This window comes from Labrus mixtus, chromosome 4 (assembly GCF_963584025.1).
Source record: "Labrus mixtus chromosome 4, fLabMix1.1, whole genome shotgun sequence".
Classification (NCBI taxonomy): Eukaryota; Metazoa; Chordata; class Actinopteri; order Labriformes; family Labridae; genus Labrus; species Labrus mixtus.
Genome location: NC_083615.1, coordinates 1,479,848 through 1,498,536, shown reverse-complemented (window position 1 = coordinate 1,498,536; position 18,689 = coordinate 1,479,848). Strand labels below are relative to the sequence as shown.

The following is an 18,689-nucleotide window of genomic DNA, read 5'->3' as shown; positions in this document are numbered from 1 at the left end:
GGGTTAAATTGTTCATTCATAGTTACCAATATTATCATACAATTCACCAATCAACTAACATTTTTTCCCATCTTCTGAAATGATATCAAGTACATTTTCTATGGCATTATTAAACACAGATAAAACTGGAACTACGTGGTCTATAGACACATGCAATCGTTGTCTTGTGGGTTTCAACTATCTCGGCCTCTGCAGCAGCTGTACAATTCTACAATTCTACAATTCACTTAGCAGACGCTTTTATCCAAAGCGACGTACATCAGAGAGTAAGAACAACACAAGCAAGGATCTAGAAAAAAGGGAACAATGTCAGTAAGAGCAAACGATCAGCTTTGAGTCTGATTGGACACACAGGTGCTGACAGGAAGTGACCAGAGGCAAAGCACAACATTGAGGGCAGTTCTTGAGAGCTCTAATCAGTATAGAAACCATCTTATAAGTCGTCGTTATCAAACAAAAACCATCGTCATTACCATCATCATCATCAATAATATGGAGACCATCATCATTAAGTTAGTAGGTATTCATGAAAGAGCTGGGTCTTTAGCTTTTTCTTAAAGGTGCAGAGGGACTCTGCAGATCACATGGAGTTTGGAAGTTCATTCCACCACCGGGGGGCGACAGAGGAGAAGAGTCTAGTCAGAGACTTAGGACCCTGTTGTGAAGGTTGGATCAGACGCCTTTCATTGGCAGAGCGTAGTGGGCGGGAGGGAGTGTAGACCTGGATGAGTTAAAGTAAGGAGGAGATGTTTCTGTGTCTGTTTTGTAAGCGAGCAGCAGAGTTTTAAATTTGATTCGAGTCAGTAACTGGGAGTCAGTGTAAGGAGATGAACAGCGGAGTGACATGTGCTCTTTTAGGAAGGTTGAAGACCTTTTAGAAAAATAGTTTATAATATTGTTTCTTTCTTCATAAACCACCAGACTATGGTGGAGGTATACAGACACACCCCCTCCAATTTGGTTTTCTCTTCATCTATATGCTGTATGCTTGTGGTTGTAAATTTAATTTAAATCAGCATTATCTCTGGTCCACCAGGTTTCAGTGATCCCGATCACATGAAATGGGAAGTCAAGTTTTTTCCAGACATAGACATAAATAATCAGTATTTCTAGAAAGACTCTGGCCATTCATTTGAATGAGGGAGAAAACTTTCTACAGACTCGTATGGTCAACAGAAGATTTAGATTTGTTCTCACTGTAATAATCTGAGTAATGCTGATTCAATTTAAACAAAAAAGTTTGGATCAGGATCATTTTTGAATGAAACATATGATGTTGTCAGTTCCTGAAAATCACCATCTAATGTTAGAGAAGTATTGTCCATTAAAGGAGCATTCTGGTACGAATTCATCTGTAGCAATTTTGATGATGTATAAATCATCCAGGTTTACATAAGGATAATGTCATAGTATTGGAGTGCAAAGAAAGAACAAGAAACAATACTTACAGTGAGTAAACAGTCTTACTGGCACAGATTCACTCATGCTGGTTGGTTGCTGTTGTTTGCTGGATCTTTCGGGGTTTGATTACCAGCTGATCGCAGTTGATTAAAAAACATAGTCTCAATGTTCTCTGACCTGTTTCATTGCTGAAATAAGGTCTGCTCTCTTCTTCCGAGGGATTCAGAAAAGTCCTCATTTACATAAATTGAAGTGTTATTGAGGTGAGCGCTCGCCTTAGAGAGGATGATTTCTTTGTCTTCATACTGTAGGAGTTTCACTACAATTGATCTTGCCTTTTCCAGAGAGCAGCTAATTTTCCTTAAAAGGTTGGCCAGGCACATCCTCTCTTGCGTCCCCTCTCTATTCTCATTTCCCCGCTCAAACTTCCTTTCATTTATGTGATCTGATCTCATCAGCTTGATGGTATTCTCCTAAAAAAAACTTTTTTTTATTGCACAAAAAAAACATAATAGATCGATTGAAAAACAGACAGTACATAATGATAAGTTAATTAACAAAATATACATTTTGAAAGAAATGTGCTGGAGGAGCCAAATAAACCCAGAGGGGCTTGTCGAGTGGCCCTCCTAAAGAGAAACATGTAACACAGAGACATATTATTAATGTAGTCCAAGCAAAAACACAACACATACTCAATAAGGTGTAAAAGAAAGCAAAACAAGAAAGAGACAAATTAAAGAAGAGGGGAAAAAGGAAAATAAGCTCTTATGGCAGAGAATGATTATGATGGTGCGTTGGTTAATCGGCCAAGCAGGAAATAAATGGTTTGTTTTTTAAATAAGTTGAGGCTGGTGCTGTTTCTAATATGATTGGGTGAATTGTTCCAACAATGAGGTCCTCTGAATCTGATAGAGGATTGAGAAAAAGATGTCCTGAAAAATGCAAGAATGAAGTAAGCTGGCTGACCTTGTGTTGTAATGATGGATTTGAGAATTGAATTGAAATATATCTTGAAAACAGACGGAGGGAGTAAGTTGTTGACTGATTGGAAAACAAAGATACACATCTGATACTGGTTTACTATCATCATGGCAACAAACTGGGACACAGTTTTGGACTCGAGTCGGACTCACAAACACTGTAAAAAAAAAGGGGGAGCAAGGGTGGCCTGGGCACTAGGCATACTACCTTTTAGAAAATAAATAAAGGCGAGGTAATTTATATTTAAAAATGTCTCAATGATCTAATCAAATGACCCAAAATCAGTGATCTGATCCAATGGAACACACCGTCAAACACAGAATTTAGTCAAATAAAAATGGAAAAAAATGAATTTAGGAAAAATAAACAAAACAGAGTCAGTCACACTGGTACCGTTATTTTATTTTAAGAAGTAGTCTAAATAAAATCTTATAAGCAATCATGAATTGTGTAACTGTCACAAATTATTACTCTGTGAAAATGGCATTTAATTTGGTGAAGAGAGCTAATGACTTGTTTAGGACTCGGAATTCAAAGGTTAGGACTTTTGATTTCGACTTGGGACTTGCCAGACTTTATTTGTGACTCGACTCGAGACTTGCCTGTCTTTACTTGGGACTTGAGACCAAAGACTTGACACTTACTTGTGACTTGCAAAGCAATGACTTTGTCCCACCTTTGGCTCTATGTATACATACCCACACCAACTGAAAACACAGTCACACCAATGTACACAAAAAACACAATCAAAAGACATGCTGTGTGCATCATCATGCTGGTCCTCTACCGAGTCTTTGAACTGCACACTCAGGACATCCTTCCCCTCAACAAGGTGACACGTTTAAGGAGCATGCTTCCGTAACAATGTATTACATCCCATGCGAACACACGCACACCACACTCACCTTCTCCAAACGCCATTATAAATCTTGCAGACAGCCATGGAAAATGAATCCGGCGCAAGTAACGTTGAGATTAGACATTCACAAACATGATTAATGGGGGTTTTGGCCGCACCCAGTGTGTACAGAATATTAACACAGCTGTGGGCAGTGGAGGATAACCTGGACCAGTTATAACAACAAAAAATACACACACTCAGACACACATGCTGCGTTTTAATGGATTGTCCCAGGTCTACAGTAGCGTCACATATACCCAGAAAGCAGCTATTACTGCTGTTATGATATCTGGGAACACACAGTACTTCAGCCTTTCACTAATGCTTGGCATACTGATCGCCTGTCATAAAGCTGCAAAGGCTTTCTGTTGAACCCTTTTGTCTGAATATGTGCTTTATACATTTGTCCAAGTATAGCTACATATATACACATTGTTGTGCATGTGTGCTTTGAGTAAGATCATTAGATCCTGAAAATGAAGCAGAAAGCATCTTTTTCACCCAGCAGCATGCTATTGTTCAGTCCAAAAAATGCATATGCATACAGTATCCGTTACCAAGCAACAGGTACTAAGTGCATAACAGCTTTGACTCGTCATTTTAGCACTAAAATAAAAGTGATACATGTATACCTTTTGGTGAATTTGAAAAGTTCTATTTGGTTGTGAAAAACCAAAGAAAATGTACCTGCAGATTTTGTCTTTTGTTATAAGATTATATCAGTTTTCTTTCTCATATGATCCTGGAAAATCAGCTTGGATGCAGTCCTTTTTTTTTTACAGTTTCTACAATCAAGGCATGGGTCTGAGTTGTCAGCATGTGAAGTGTTCACGTTTCTGTTTGTAGAAGTCCGAGCTGTATTGACCAATTATTTGTCCCAAAGGATTTCCTAAACTGGTTGTGATGTACGAGGATTTATTTCCTTTTTCCTTTTCTGTTTCAGGCTCATACAACTCAACGTGAGCTAGAGTGAGGCTGCTGTGTAACGTATATTGTCGACTGTTGGACTGAGGTTTTAATAGATGAGTGGGTGCAACTCTAGGATATTATGGACCATAAAATGACAGCGTTTTAGTTGACGTAAACTCTGAAAAGAAAAAGGAAGTCTTCTCCTGAAAGTAATTTAACGCTAACAAATTGCTTCACTGGAATTACTGAGAAATTTTCATTCCGTTCTGAGAGACATTTATATCTTCTATGCAACCCGTCTATCAGATGGTGATAAAAAAAAGATGACTGTCGATGGGTTCTGAGGTTAGCTCAGATGAGATTGTATGCTGTTGGGTTTCACTTGGACTAAATGTCAATGTTAGCTCTCCACAGTGAGCCTAGGTTGAATTGATTAGGTTTCCTCTCCAGTTGTGTGAAGCGTTTGTGTGTGTTCCTGTATTTCTTTTTCAACCAGCTTTCCTGATATTTGAAAGAAAGAAGAAGAAGAAGAAAGAAATTTGAACAGAATCAGAATATTTTTTATTGCCAGGTCATTTACACATACAAGGAATTTGTCTTGGTGTATTTGTTATCGTTCTGCCTGTCTCTCTCTCTGATCTCAATTATCCTGCCTGTCTGTATCTGTTTCATCCAACTGTGTAGACATACATGATTGTATACCATAAGAATAGATACTGTACAACATGCTTATAGTTTATGTCTAACTCTCACTCTTTTTAGTTACATAACAACACTTAGGTCACTTGTACAACATTGACCTGAAAGTTCACCAAAGGCATTTCAATCAGGAGAGACAAGTAAATGATTGAAAGATGAAAGGTTTATTTTACATATGTGACATAGAATGATTGTCAGAGAATCTTTGGCACTTGAACTCTACAGGGAGACGGGGTGATTGAAGATTTCTGCCCTGAGCGGCAACAAGAATTATCCCCCACCTAGAGTCCAGACACTGGTGGTGGAGGTGTTAGCGGATGATGTTGTCTGGGTTGATGCGATGAAGAAGTTGATTGAACTGTGAAGACTGGAGTTGATGAGGAGATGGTTAATGATGTCATCTGAGACAAACTGCGAAGGCTGGGGGTTGACTGGACGATGGCTGATGATGTCATCAGAGGCTGATGGGATGAAGGATGTGATGAAACTGCGAAGGCTTGGTGGCGATGGGGAGGTGGAGGGTCGCTCGTAACGATGGCATGAATGAACTAGTGGAAGAAAAAGCCATTTTTTAAATAGACAGCAGCAATATGCTAGGCTAACAATGAGGGAGTGGAGCAGTGCTATTGGATAGATGTGACCAGGTGATGATTACGAGAAGTAATGAGTGAGCATGCGTGGAGGAGTGATTTGACATGGTATGACAATAAACAATAAAACGAGTGTGCAAAATATAGTCTTCCTGTCTGAACTTTCGCTAGAGCTACATTTAAAGAGTTCATATTCTGCCCTTTTTGGGGTTCGTATATTTAATCTGTGTACTTACTTTTGTACGTTCACAATAGATAAAGTTCTCTCCGCTCTGTCGTTATTGGTCAGTTGCTCAGCACGCTTCTCGGAAATTTCAACATGAGCTGTAGGGCCACAACGAGCCAATGGGCTTAGATCAGTGATCTCACACTGACAATGACGTCGCACTGACACATTTTTTTCGAGGGGGGCTAGAACCGAGCGTTACATGCAGCTAATGCTACAGCTAACAGGAGGAGGTAGGAGAAGCCGTGTTTCCGCAGACTTTGAATTTTTGCACATAGATGTGTCTAAACATGCACAGGACACTTGGAAAACACACTAAAGAGCATATAAAACCAGAAATCATAACATGGGACCTTTAAAGCTATACTTTGAAAACACTGCAGGATTTAAAATAATTCTCAGTGTTATTTGTTGTTTTGGGGCTTTTTTTGTCTTCAATTGATGGGACAGTGGATAGAGTAGGAGACCGGGACAGAGTGGGGAGTGACATGCGAGTAAGTAGCCAAGGGTCAAGACCCGATTACCCGGGCCCCGAGCCCGCAGGACCATAGCCTCCCTACATCGAGTGCACCCTAACCCCTAGGCCTTCTGCACCCCAATATTATTATGATTGTAACATTATGATACCGCTATAGAATAAAAATACATGAGGTGAGTCAGTGTAACAAGATAAGGACAGTATTTGATACAACTACAGAATTTACACATCCTTTTGTAAGTACAACACTAACAGATGATTAGGTGATTTTTTCACACAATAAAGCAAAAAAAAACATAAAAACCTAGTGCCGAGAAATTCTATTTTCCTTTTCGCCCCTTAGGTTAAATGAGCACAGTTCTCCGTAGGACAAAATGACATACTACAACCCTTTTTATACTTGTTTTTATGTTTTGAGCTGGTTCCAAATTACATTAATTCTTCTGAGAGCCCACCAGTGAAGTCTGCATGGGGGGCATTATTGGAAGAGTGGGTTTGGGTTGAGGGCTTCCTATGTTTCCCTGGTGATATAATGGACATGTGGCTTATTAACAGACTTCACTTGTCCATTTAAAATGCTCCATGCTGTGTGTGTGTGTGTTTTTTGTTTGTGTGTTATTGATACTGAAGAGGGTCACAAGCCTAAGGCAAGGGCATTGATGTCACAGCTTACCCTCTAGTTGTCCAATCAGAGTAGCAGCAGGGTGCAAGGTCCCGCCCACACACACCTAGCTGCTCCCTGCTGAACACACCACCTGTCCTCCTATTACACTCTCATCCTTTTTTTCCAAACATGACCATACAGTGCACTGCAGCTTGCTAGAACACTTAATCGCTCGTTGATATTAAACCCCATACTTGCCTAACATACAAAAATATATAGCCTCACACAAAAAGCTAATTGGAAACACAGCACAGACAGCACTTGTAGAGTTAAACAACATATATATTTATACAATAGAAACCTGCTGCATAAACAGGAGCCTTTTACTGATACAGATACACAATCAACAGAAACGCTGATAAAGAATCAGAAACATAAAAATAAAAGACTCATATTTACATGACTAAACATGAAACAGTGCAGTGGTGAATAGTGTAAAAGATGCTGAAGTAACATGATGAGTAAAATACAGTTATGTGACAGATGGGTCAATTAAGATGTCAATTACAGTATTTACATAAATAAGTGTGCGTGTGTTGATCATTTAAATTAAATAATATACATATATGTATATTCACAGTGACGGTTGGTTAAGATTAAGGTACGATTTCATGCACAGTGAAACACACACTGTTTGACTTTGGCGCAGAGTGACTCCAGATGATTGTCAACTATAGGCTTTTCTGTCCTGCACGGTGACAACCTACTAAAGTCAAAGGTTGAAGACACATAGATCATGTCCTGTCCTGGTGAAATCATATAAAGTAGCTTATACCAGCTTTAAAAAAAAAAACCTTGTGTCCTTGTCTTTCGCCCTCTTCTTGTTGAACTCTCTCCAAATGCACCCACGATCTCCCTGAAATTAAAAACAAATCAAACAAGAACGGCCCCCGTCTCCTTTGAGATGATCCTTGTTATTAATGTTCTTGAGTTCAACATCATGACCACTCACCCACCAACCCTACCTGCCCATCCATGCAGCCAAAAGCAATTTCAGTCAGCTACTGGCATTTTGGTCATGTAATAATAAGTAGCAGAGACTGGAGCATTAGTGCTGATCAGCTCATTAGAGCATGTTCATCTATCACGGCATGAGCCACTAATCATTCATGCACCCTGACTAGTCAATCAAACAATCAGCCGTGTGATTAACGACTCCAAAACAAACAATCTATCACTGATCTATTAACGATCAACAGACAATCAATGGTTGGACTACAGCTTATCAATCACTGGCTTACCCCTCTATTGTATTTTGGTTAGAGATTGTTCTTATTTCTGTGCAGAGCTAGACTTTCATGTCATATAAAAAAAACTAAGACAGAGATGACCACAAGCTTGTCTGTTCTATATCTGTCGTAACCTGAGGGTTGATGGAGAAGCAGAGAATTGAAATAAAAAGACAGTAGAGTTATGTCCTGTAGGTCCCCTGTAGCCTGGGAGGGAGGGAGGGAGGGAGGGAGGGAGGGGATGAGATGAGAAGAGAAGAGGGATCCCTCCTCCTAGTCAGTCGTGGAGTTTTCCTCCCTCCTCTCTTCCTCCTCTTCAGCCCACTGTAATTTGCAACACTTCCGCCCTCCTCGCTTTCCCCATATTTTTTTCTCTCGCCTTCCTGCTTTGAACCACTCTTCTTTCTGACTCTGCTGTCATTCACAAAAAAAAAACTGATTGTTTCCATATGTTTCTTTTTTTTTTCTCAATCTTGTCAAGTCTTTATTTCTTCCCTCCCCTTCCGTCACACTCTCTCTCTCAGTTGAATACTGATTAGCAGGAGACTGCACCACTCCCTCACCTCCTTCTTAGCTTAAGAAGTCCTGGGGGGGGACACACACACACACACGCTGCAAACCACTGCACACATTTGACTCAGAGCAGTGTGACTGTCCCCTCTTCACTCTTTATTTATTGGCGCTCTACTCTACAGTCAATCTTGCACCTACTCTGGGGTGCACTCGCCCTTTTCTTCATCAGCTATTTAATTGCAGGCCACCTCCACTTCTTCTATACCGCTCCCTGTGTGTGTGTGTGCGTGTGTGTGTGTGTGTGTGTGTGTGTGTGTGTGTGTGTGTGTGTGTGTGTGTGTGTGTGTAGGCGTGTGTTTGCATGTCTCGGGCTGTGTCCCCCCTCGTTTCGTAAAAGATGCAACTCTGCTCTCTCTCTATTAAACTGAATTGAACCGAGGTTTAATAAAGAGTGCAGGGATCCAAATCTAATAACAGCTTCACTCTGGTTATTGGAATGCTCTTCACACTCACCATCACACACTCTGTGGCACTCAGACACACACACACACACACACACACACACACACACACACACACACACACACACACACACACACACACGAACATGCACACAGGCAGTTATGTAGGCTGAAATAGATCTTAACTCTATATTCAGAAAAAAAAGCCTTACTCAGCAAGTCCCCCTTTAACATTAAATTACACTTACTTTACTACACACACATCAGAGTTGTGTTTTTTCAGGACACAGTTTTCTAATAGAGTATGAAAACATCCCCATTATATTCCCAATGATTTATTTATGATTAAAAGTAATGAAATTCTGACTTTAAAGGCTTTATCTGTGATTTTTCACACTTAAATATGATATAAATCAAGTCTATCCTCTGAAAATAACTCTGTGAGTCATGACTGTCTACAATGGGTGTAACACCCGAGTCCCACTGTCTGTGATGTTTTCAGAGTTTTCAGAGTCCTATCTTCACTTTGTTTACATCGCCCGGACGGCCGGCTGACTCCTCCCCTCGTGTATAAAAGTTGTTTAATTGAGGGACTAGAGAAAAGAAGAATAACATACTGTACTCACTGCTTAACTGTGTTTCTAGATCACGCTCATTTCAGGTAAATTTACATGCAGTGTGAAGATACGAGCATAATAAAGATCGCTAGCATTAGCATGCTAACACAACAATGCAGCGCGAGTTGTTTTGGTTTCATGCTGGTGCTCAAGGGCGACATCTGCTGGATCAAAAAAATCACATATAAAGCCTTTAAACTTAGACCTGCATGAAGCTGCTGGTTGAAGTCACTTGAAGAGGAGATTTTTTTCTCTTTGGCTGTCTCAATCTCACAAACTAGAACCTCACAAAGCTAGTGGGAAAAGTGTTTGTTACTAATAATGAAGCAGAGACATGGATGAAACTGAGAAGCAAAGCTCTGGACATAAAGTGAACAGTAGAGAGCAGCAACAGAACTGTGAATAAATAACATTGTCCTCCAGTGCATCAGACAGCTGTCACTTAAGATGATTTAAAAACATGTGTATAAGCAGATATCATCTAGCTTACTGATTGCTGTCATCTCATCTCTCTTTCTGTCTGTTTCTGCATTGTGCATTAATGGAAAATGACTTGTATATCTATGTATTTTTGTTTTCTCCTGCATCCCATTATTTAGAAAGGAATATGTCATATTTAGTGAAGTAAAGTTTTTTCTTTATACCTTACGACACTCTTATTCTGATATTATATTAAAATAAAGCTACGTCATGTCTTTGGCAAGTCTTCCGGCCTCCCCGTCTGAATCAGAGTGAGTGCATCAGTGGCAGCGAGCCATCGGGCTCCTTCAACACAGCTGCATCTTTTATCGCCTGTTCCTGCAGGCAGAAAACAAGAGCTTGACGCACCAGCCGTTACCTGTGAAAAATATATGTGTGTGCTTGTGTCTGATCTTTCCCAAAGCAGTTGGGAGGCAGATGCCCGGACTCTGTATGTGTGTGCATGTATACCTGTGTGTGTGTGTGTGTGTGTGTGTGTGTGTGTGTGTGTTTAGTTGCTTGGTATTCAGAAAGAAGGATGAAAGAGGGAGAAACAAAATGAATGACTTAGCACAACGCAATAGAGCGAAGCAAAGCAAGAATTAAAATGAGCTCAATCGGTCGTCACATACACGTACAGACACACACACACACACACACACACACACACACACACACACACACACACACACACACACACACTCAACCAGGGATGCAGTGAAGCTTGCTTGCAGTATGTGTGAAGGGTATAAATAGATCTGCATCCTCACAGATGCTATTTTTAAACCTGCAGCTCAGACTGACTTAACCAAGGGCATACTGAGATATAACACAAACATATGCACACACACCTACACACACACACACACACACACACACACACACACACACAATGATAATGCTATACCAGACTTTTCACCGGACACAGCAGACTCTTTGGACTGTCATGAAACATAGGTCTTTGTCAGCTTGTGTCTGTCCTTAGCTGGCTCTCTCATCTCTCTTTGTCATTGTTGAACACAAGCCTCTTTCAGTATTTTCCTTTGTTTCATCCTCTATGGTCTCTTTATTATGTTGCTGTCCTTGTTGCTCACACTTCATGCTTTGTTTGTGTTTTATTTCTTCATATAGGCTTAGAGAATTTTCCATCTATGACTCAGTGGGTTGCCATGCGATCTACTCACATTTCTATGGTGATTGTCTTACTGCTAAATCCACTCGATTATTTACAAGGTTTTTTTCTGTCATTGACAATTTGAAAATGAGGATAATTATGTGTATTCACTCGACACTCTTGACACCTTACGTCTCTCTTGGTTTATTACCTCTTTATTGTTTTTACTAAATGTTTAAAATTGTGATTTGTTAAGAAGGAACAGAAAAACATTCCTGCAGTGTGGAGAGTAATATTCAGGACTCTTTTGCATTATGCTGACTCAGATTTTGGCGCAAGCAGCATGAATCCATGGAGCCATCCTGTTAGGTGTAAACATCACAGGCTGCTTGTGGCAGTGCGATGGTGTGAGGAAAACACAGTCTGGTGCACATTAACTAAAGCTTAATGAAGGATTGCTAAAAAACACAGCACACCAATGCAACACTGTCAGTGAGTCTCATGACTGCAGTTTATCCAATCCATCCAGATATTTCTGCTCCACGCCACGAGGTTCTGTTGTCAAACGGTTCAGGAACCCAACACTGACATATCACCGCTTCAGTGGCCTGTACAGTTTCTGGATCTCAGTCCTACTCAGCATCGTTGTGATTGCAGTAAGCACGACTTTGAAGCTGGTTTAACTGTACAATATACATCCATCCATCCATCCATTTTCTTCTGCTTATCCGAGGTCGGGTCGCGGTGGTAGCAGGCGCACTGAGTCAACCCAGACTTCCCTCTCCCCAGCAATGTTTTCCAGCTCCTCCTGGGGGATTCCAAGGCGTTCCCAGGCTAGACGGGATATATAATCCCTCCAGCGCATTCTGGGTCTGCCCCGGGGTCTCCTCCCAGTTGGTCGTGTCTGGAAAACCTCTAAAGGGAGGCATCCTTAACAGATGCCCAAACCACCTCAACGGGCTCCTTTCAATGCAGAGGAGCAGCGGCTCTACTCCGAGCTCCTCACCCTCTCTCTAAGGCTGAGCCCAGCCACCCTCCGGAGGAAGCTCATTACCGGCCGCTTGTATCCGCGATCTCATTCTTTCGGTCACTACCCATAGCTCATGACCATAGGTGAGGGTTGGAACGTAGATCGACCGGTAAATCGAGAGCTTTGCCTTCAGGCTCAGCTCCCTCTTCACCACAACGGTCCGGCACAACGCCTGCATTACTGCTGACGCCGAGTCAATCCGTCTGTCAATCTCACGCTCTATCCTACCCTCACTCGTGAACAAGACCCCGAGATACTTGAACTCCACCACTTGGAGCAAGGACTCACTCCCCACCCGGAGAGTGAGTCATTTGCTGCTGATATCAGCCCTAATATCTTGAAATGAAATAGCATTTTTGCACTGCTGGTTCCTTTGTCTCAAATGTGTCTTCATTGTGATACAAGTAAAAAGGATGTGATTAAAATCATCACACCTGCATTGGCTACCTGTAAGTTTTAGAGTGGACTCATTCATGCCTAAGGTCCTCTGACAAGGCCCTTTAGTTGTTCCAGACTCCAGGCTCAAGACAAAAAGAGGACTGTGCCTTCTGTGTTCAGCCATGTGCACACCTAGCGTTTCTTTCCAGTAGAAAACTTGAAACTTTCATTCAAGGAAATCTCACCAAGAAATAATTAAAACAGTATTAAGAAGCCATGTCCTGGCATCAGCCGCAGCTCTGGACCTGGAAATTCTTCCCTCGAAAAAAAAAGACGAGTCTGACAAGCGTCTCCCCCCGCCATTGTTGTTGACAAAGCTAATAGCAGAAGTCCCGCCCCTTCTTGATTTGGATTGGTCTGTGAGGGGAAGTGACATTGATGAGCATTGTGCTCTTAAAGTTAAATGTCTTTCAACTGAAATCGCTGTGAGCGCAGCAACAGCTGTTGCCGAGGACATTTAAGCGTTCAGGACGGTGTCGCTTAAAAGTGGCTAAATGTTCTTTTAACCAGCAGAATAAATTGCCTTTTTGTTTTATACAAGAACCAATTTTTTTCCCATTTTGAGTAGATAAACATCAATAAGTGGCTAATCAATATATTATCAGGGGTGAAGTGAAGTGAAAAATGTGTGTTAAGGTGTAATAGTGTAGAGGAATGCATGTAATCATATGCTGTGTCCTTGCTTCCAACAGCTTTCATTTGGAGGGGATGATAAATCAGTGTGTCGGGTCATACCTTCTAGTGACACAGGCGAGTGGAGCTGACCTCTGTTGTGCAGGAGAGGGAAAAGCTGGTGTCCTGCAGAGGTGTTGATTGCCTTATGTAGGTAACTGTTGTTTACTAAAGCCACAATAGACCTCCATAGTGAGAACAACAGAGTAGAAAATGATTATTATATCATTTATTTTTGACCAAGGAGTCCAGTCTGCTCTCTCAAAACTTTTCACAAAACTCTAAGAAATGACAAATTTAACTATTCAGTATGAACATCATGTACCTGCAAGCCTGTGTGGAATTCCCAGAGTCTGTTCCTTTGTATGAAATACAACTTCATTGCTTTAAAGGCTTTATATGCGATTTTTTGATCCAGCAGATGTCGCCCTTGAGCTCCAGCATGAAACCAAAACAACTTGCGCTGCATTGTTGTGTTAGCATGCTAATGCTAGCGATCTTTATTCTGCTCGTATCTTCACACTGCATGTAAATTTACCTGAAATGAGCGTGATCTAGAAACACAGTTAAGCAGTGAGTACAGTATGTTATTCTTCTTTTCTCTAGTCCCTCAATTAAACAACTTTTATACACGAGGGGAGGAGTCAGCCGGTCGTCCGGGCGATGTAAACAAAGTGAAGATAGGACTCTGAAAACTCTGAAAACATCACAGACAGTGGGACTCGGGTGTTACACCCATTGTAGACAGTCATGACTCACAGAGTTATTTTCAGAGGATATACTTGATTTCTACATTTAAGTGTGAAAAATCACATATAAAGCCTTTAAACATGCATCAGCCCGACAAACCCTGTTGGTCTCTTTGGACTTACTGTGGGATTTGGCATTGAGGGGACTTATGGTTGCTGTCTGTAGCTTTGTCCTTTTTTGGACATGCTTGTGTTCATTTTGGTGACCCCAGTTGCCAAAGCTGTACCTATTAGCTCTTTGCTCTTTTTTCTCTGCAATTGTGTTCTTTAGAAAGTAGTGTTTTCATCTCATCCTGCTGCCCTCTAACAGTCAAATGTATCACACAAAGAGTCGGCGCTCTCCTTACAGGAAGGTCGGGCGTTCGATCGCCAGCTCCTGCAGCCACATGTCCGATGTGTCCTTGGGTAAGACACTTAACCCCAAGTTGCTCCCGCTGCTTCGTTTGTGGCGTATAAATGTGTAGGAATGGGATTAGTTAATACTGATTGTCACTTGACATAGAAACCTCTGCCATCAGTGTGTGAATGGGTAGATGTGACCTGCGGTGTAAAAGTGCTTTGAGTAGTCAGAAGACTAGAAAAGCGCTATACAAGCTCAAGTCCATTTACCATTTACACATCATGAATCTTGGCCTTGGAAAAGAAAAAACAGAGCTGTCTTGGCAATTTTCTCTTCTGACACCTTCTCTGTGGCAGCGATTGCAGACATTTAAATGAACTGTATAAAAATAATCAATCCAACTTGTCTTGTTTGTTTTTTTAGGCCATAAAGGGACATTATTTTTAATTTCAGTCTGTTTCATATCCAGCGAAATACTCCTCACAGGAGCTTTAACTGAAAGAAATTCAAAATAACCACTGTCACACAATGAAAGCAACCCAGCTCTATGTTGCAAAATTATCAGCTATGAAGAAAAGTATGAAAAATAATAAGCTTTTTGTCATGAATAGTGTCATATATTTTGTTATGAGCTTTTGTTATTAAAATTTGACCTCTTGCTCGACTGTTGCTAACTATTATCATATCTTCTGGGATTGTTCCAAGTTAAATGTTTTCTGGAACGGTATCCAGGCTTCCTTAAGGTCTTTAACACTCAAATACATTTGAGTTTTGATGTTCTGTACCTGGGTCTTGTCTCTTTTTTGGAACGTAGGAGCGAGATAAAGCTGCTGCAATTACTCTTGGTGGCAAGTAAGAAAACAATTACAAGGAGATGGTTAAGCCCGATTCAGCCTACCCTGGATGAGTGGATTGGAATAACTCTTGAGATATTTAGGATGTAAAAATTGACCTATCAATTAAGAATCCAAAAGGACACATTTTACCAAATTTGGAACAACTGGATTTTATTCATAGCCCCCACGAGAGCAGACTTTATTTGATCTCATTAGTAATATTCTTTTGTAATTTACTTATTTAATCTCTGTCTGGTTATTGATGATTATTTCTATGACAGCAGCAGCAGGCGACCACCCTGGTTTCTGTTCATAGTTTCATGTAAAGTGTTCTACCTTTAATTAAGTTGTATCAGAGTTCTCTCTAAGTGAACATGTGAGCCTCATCTGGCTCTGTTTATCCCGGGAAAATTGTCATTACTGTCCTTAAGAGGTTAATGTGTACCCACTGATGTTACTCTATCACAATTGCTGTGAAATTTAAGTTATTAGAGGAGAGTGGACACTATTAAGGACGGACGAAATCTGATCCGTGATCCATGACTTTACTTTCTTTGGACTCGTATGCCTGGATGACTGGTGATGCGCGTTTTCCGGACACAAAACAAACAAAACTGGAAGGAAATTTGTTTTTATTTCTACTATTGTTGCTATGCTGGTGCTATACCTGTCCGTTCCAAATAAAGATATAATTGAAAAAAAAAAATTTGACCTCTTAAAAACTTGTGTTAGTCGGCCTTTTCCCCACTACTATATCTGTATATGGCCATGGTACCAAAGTGGCTCCGTTGTAGGAAAACATCAACACGGCAAACATAATTCACATCCTCCTGCAAAGAAATGCTCTGTTTGAGTTCCTTCCTGCCACTTGGCTCCTGTGAGGCCACATCACAGGGACAGTTGTCATGCCAACACTGTATTGGCAAGCTCCAAAATAGAGTGTCAGGGTAAGGTAGAGGCTACTCACAGAGCACAGAACTCTGTACATACCTGTGAGGGTTTCACATGGATATGGTATGGTGTGAATAGAAACTACAGATGTGTAGATAATGCCAGCATTCTTACAGACTTACTGGTCGATTTGATCTATAGATCTATAGATGTAGAAGTGTCAGGGACAACAAATTGATTTATGGTGGGTGGATAGAGGGAAGGAGTGAGCTAGAGCACCCTTAAAGATCAATCAGGGGTCTCACCTTTTCTGTCATTCGTGTCAATGAGGAGGAGAGAATACACCAGAACCTGTTTCCTGCAGTGATACTGTTACAGCATAAACGGACACTTTGACAGACATGAAGAAGGGGACTGGTGACCAGGATATAGAATAGAATAGAATTACTTAATTGATCCCAAACTGGGAAATTGTGGTGTTACAGCAGCAGGTTATCAGAACAAATAAAACAATATAAGAATAGATACAAAATAAATAAGCACTTAGAATATAAAAAAAATAAGAATAAGAAGAGATTTATACATCAAGGATTTAACTTAATATTCTTACTGGTTAAAAAAATGAAAAAATAAATACAACATTTATTCAGGCTTGTCAACTGAATGTAAAAATACTTGCTGGAGGTAAGAGATGTAAGTTTGTAGAAACAGTGATGACAGTGGTAAATGTTTAATAACAATATAGAGGGTTATCCAGAGCTGTGCAAATTTGTGGCTGTGCAATCAAACATATATATGTTAAAGTGCAGGAGTGTAGATACATTATCAGTTGAAACTATTCACTATAATGATGAGCAGTCAGACAATGTCGTTAACTTAAATGTGAGGATAGTGTGTCAATTTTACAAGTAGCATGAGCAGAACAGATCCTTCAGAAACAAGATGAAGAGGACTGAGAGAGAAAGACTTGTGTAGATGAAGGGAGAGAGAGAGAATTAAGGATTTAGATGTGGAAAAGAGAGAGAGAGAGAGAGAGGGGGATTCTGATCTCAGGAGACAGGCGGGGTGAAGTTGTGTCAAGCTGAGATCAGAGAGAGGGATCCATCCATGTATCTTCTGTGCTGAGTGTTCTTTATTAAGCAGGATGTCAATAAACAGCCATTTCTCCTCTGACACACCACTACCCTCTTAACTTGTGTATGTTTTCTTCTAGCAGTGAGATATGTAGCTTGAGATATACAGTATATAAAAAAACACTTAAAGAATGTTTGAGGCTTACTCTAATTTTCAGCAATGAAAATATATAGTATTATTTCAGCAATGGTTCACATTTCAATACTTTGGAAAGCAAGTACATGCTCCATCGTGGCATTGATTATTTGATTTGTAGAAGAGGAAGCAGCTAATATGAGAAATTATACTTTTAGATGGATACCTTAAGCTTAATGTTTTTTTTTAGTTTTCTCTTATTTGCAAGGTAATATGACAAGAGAAAAAGTGTCATAAAACACATAGAGTAAAATACTCTTTGGACAATAGACAGACTTTGTACAGTCATATAAACAATAACAGCTACAGTAATGTATGGATCAGGTCAGAAAATTCTGCTGCTTGTGGAGACAACATTTGATTCAAGTAAAACTATACAGAGAAAGAAGAAAGAATTGTGATAATATAAATCGTAATGAAAGTGGAAGTTTGTGAGAAGGGTGAGAGTATCATTTTTACAGGAGAAATGATGAAGAGAAAAAAAAGAGAATAAGCGGAAATAAAAAAAAAAGATTAGATACATGTGCTTTTACACGTGTGTATATTATCATGGAAATGATCAACTTAATGTAAGCTTAATGGGTGGGTGTTAACATTGCTGACTGCAGTGTGATGAAAACACACTTTTTATTTCTCCTGTTTGTTTCTTCATGTATGTTTCTGAACAAGATGTGGGTGGACTTTGAATTTAGATTAAGACACAGTGCAATAGATCCTCACCCACAAAAAGTAGGAAATCTTTTGAAAGACACAGGCATTTGTGAATGGTTAATATTTGAACTTTTCACCATCACATCACCAAAGATGAAGTCACTTGTCTGCCTCGCATGGTGCCCTGGGTTTAGATCAGCGTGACATATCCTCATGTCAGAGGGGAACATAGTTTGGAGGAAGTAAACTACATGATATAGCAGGCTGTCTGCCGGCTGCAACATCATACCGCCGTATCCTAGCAACCCGTTTTAGAAGAAGGGCTCACTCAGGCAAAGCTTCAGTTCCAGCCGGTGATCTCTGAGGAGTGTGCATGCTTGCGTGCGGGCATGCGGGCGTGCGTGCGGGCGTGCGGGTGTGCGTGCGTGCATGCTTGCTGGAGTAATGGATGAGTGTTGTAGAAATGAGCGTGCTGGCTCATTCCAGCAGAGAAGATCAATATCAACTATACATTCATCTCTAATTACCACAGCCGTACATTGAGGGAATCTCTCTCTTTGTCCTCACT

The 18,689-nt window shown here is 40.5% G+C and overlaps 1 protein-coding gene across 1 annotated transcript in view; it reads left to right on the top strand.

Moving 5' to 3' along the window:
• shank3a (SH3 and multiple ankyrin repeat domains 3a) overlaps window positions 1-18,689 on the top strand; it is a 171,773-nt gene that overhangs the window by 104,428 nt on the left and 48,656 nt on the right. The window lies entirely within an intron of this gene.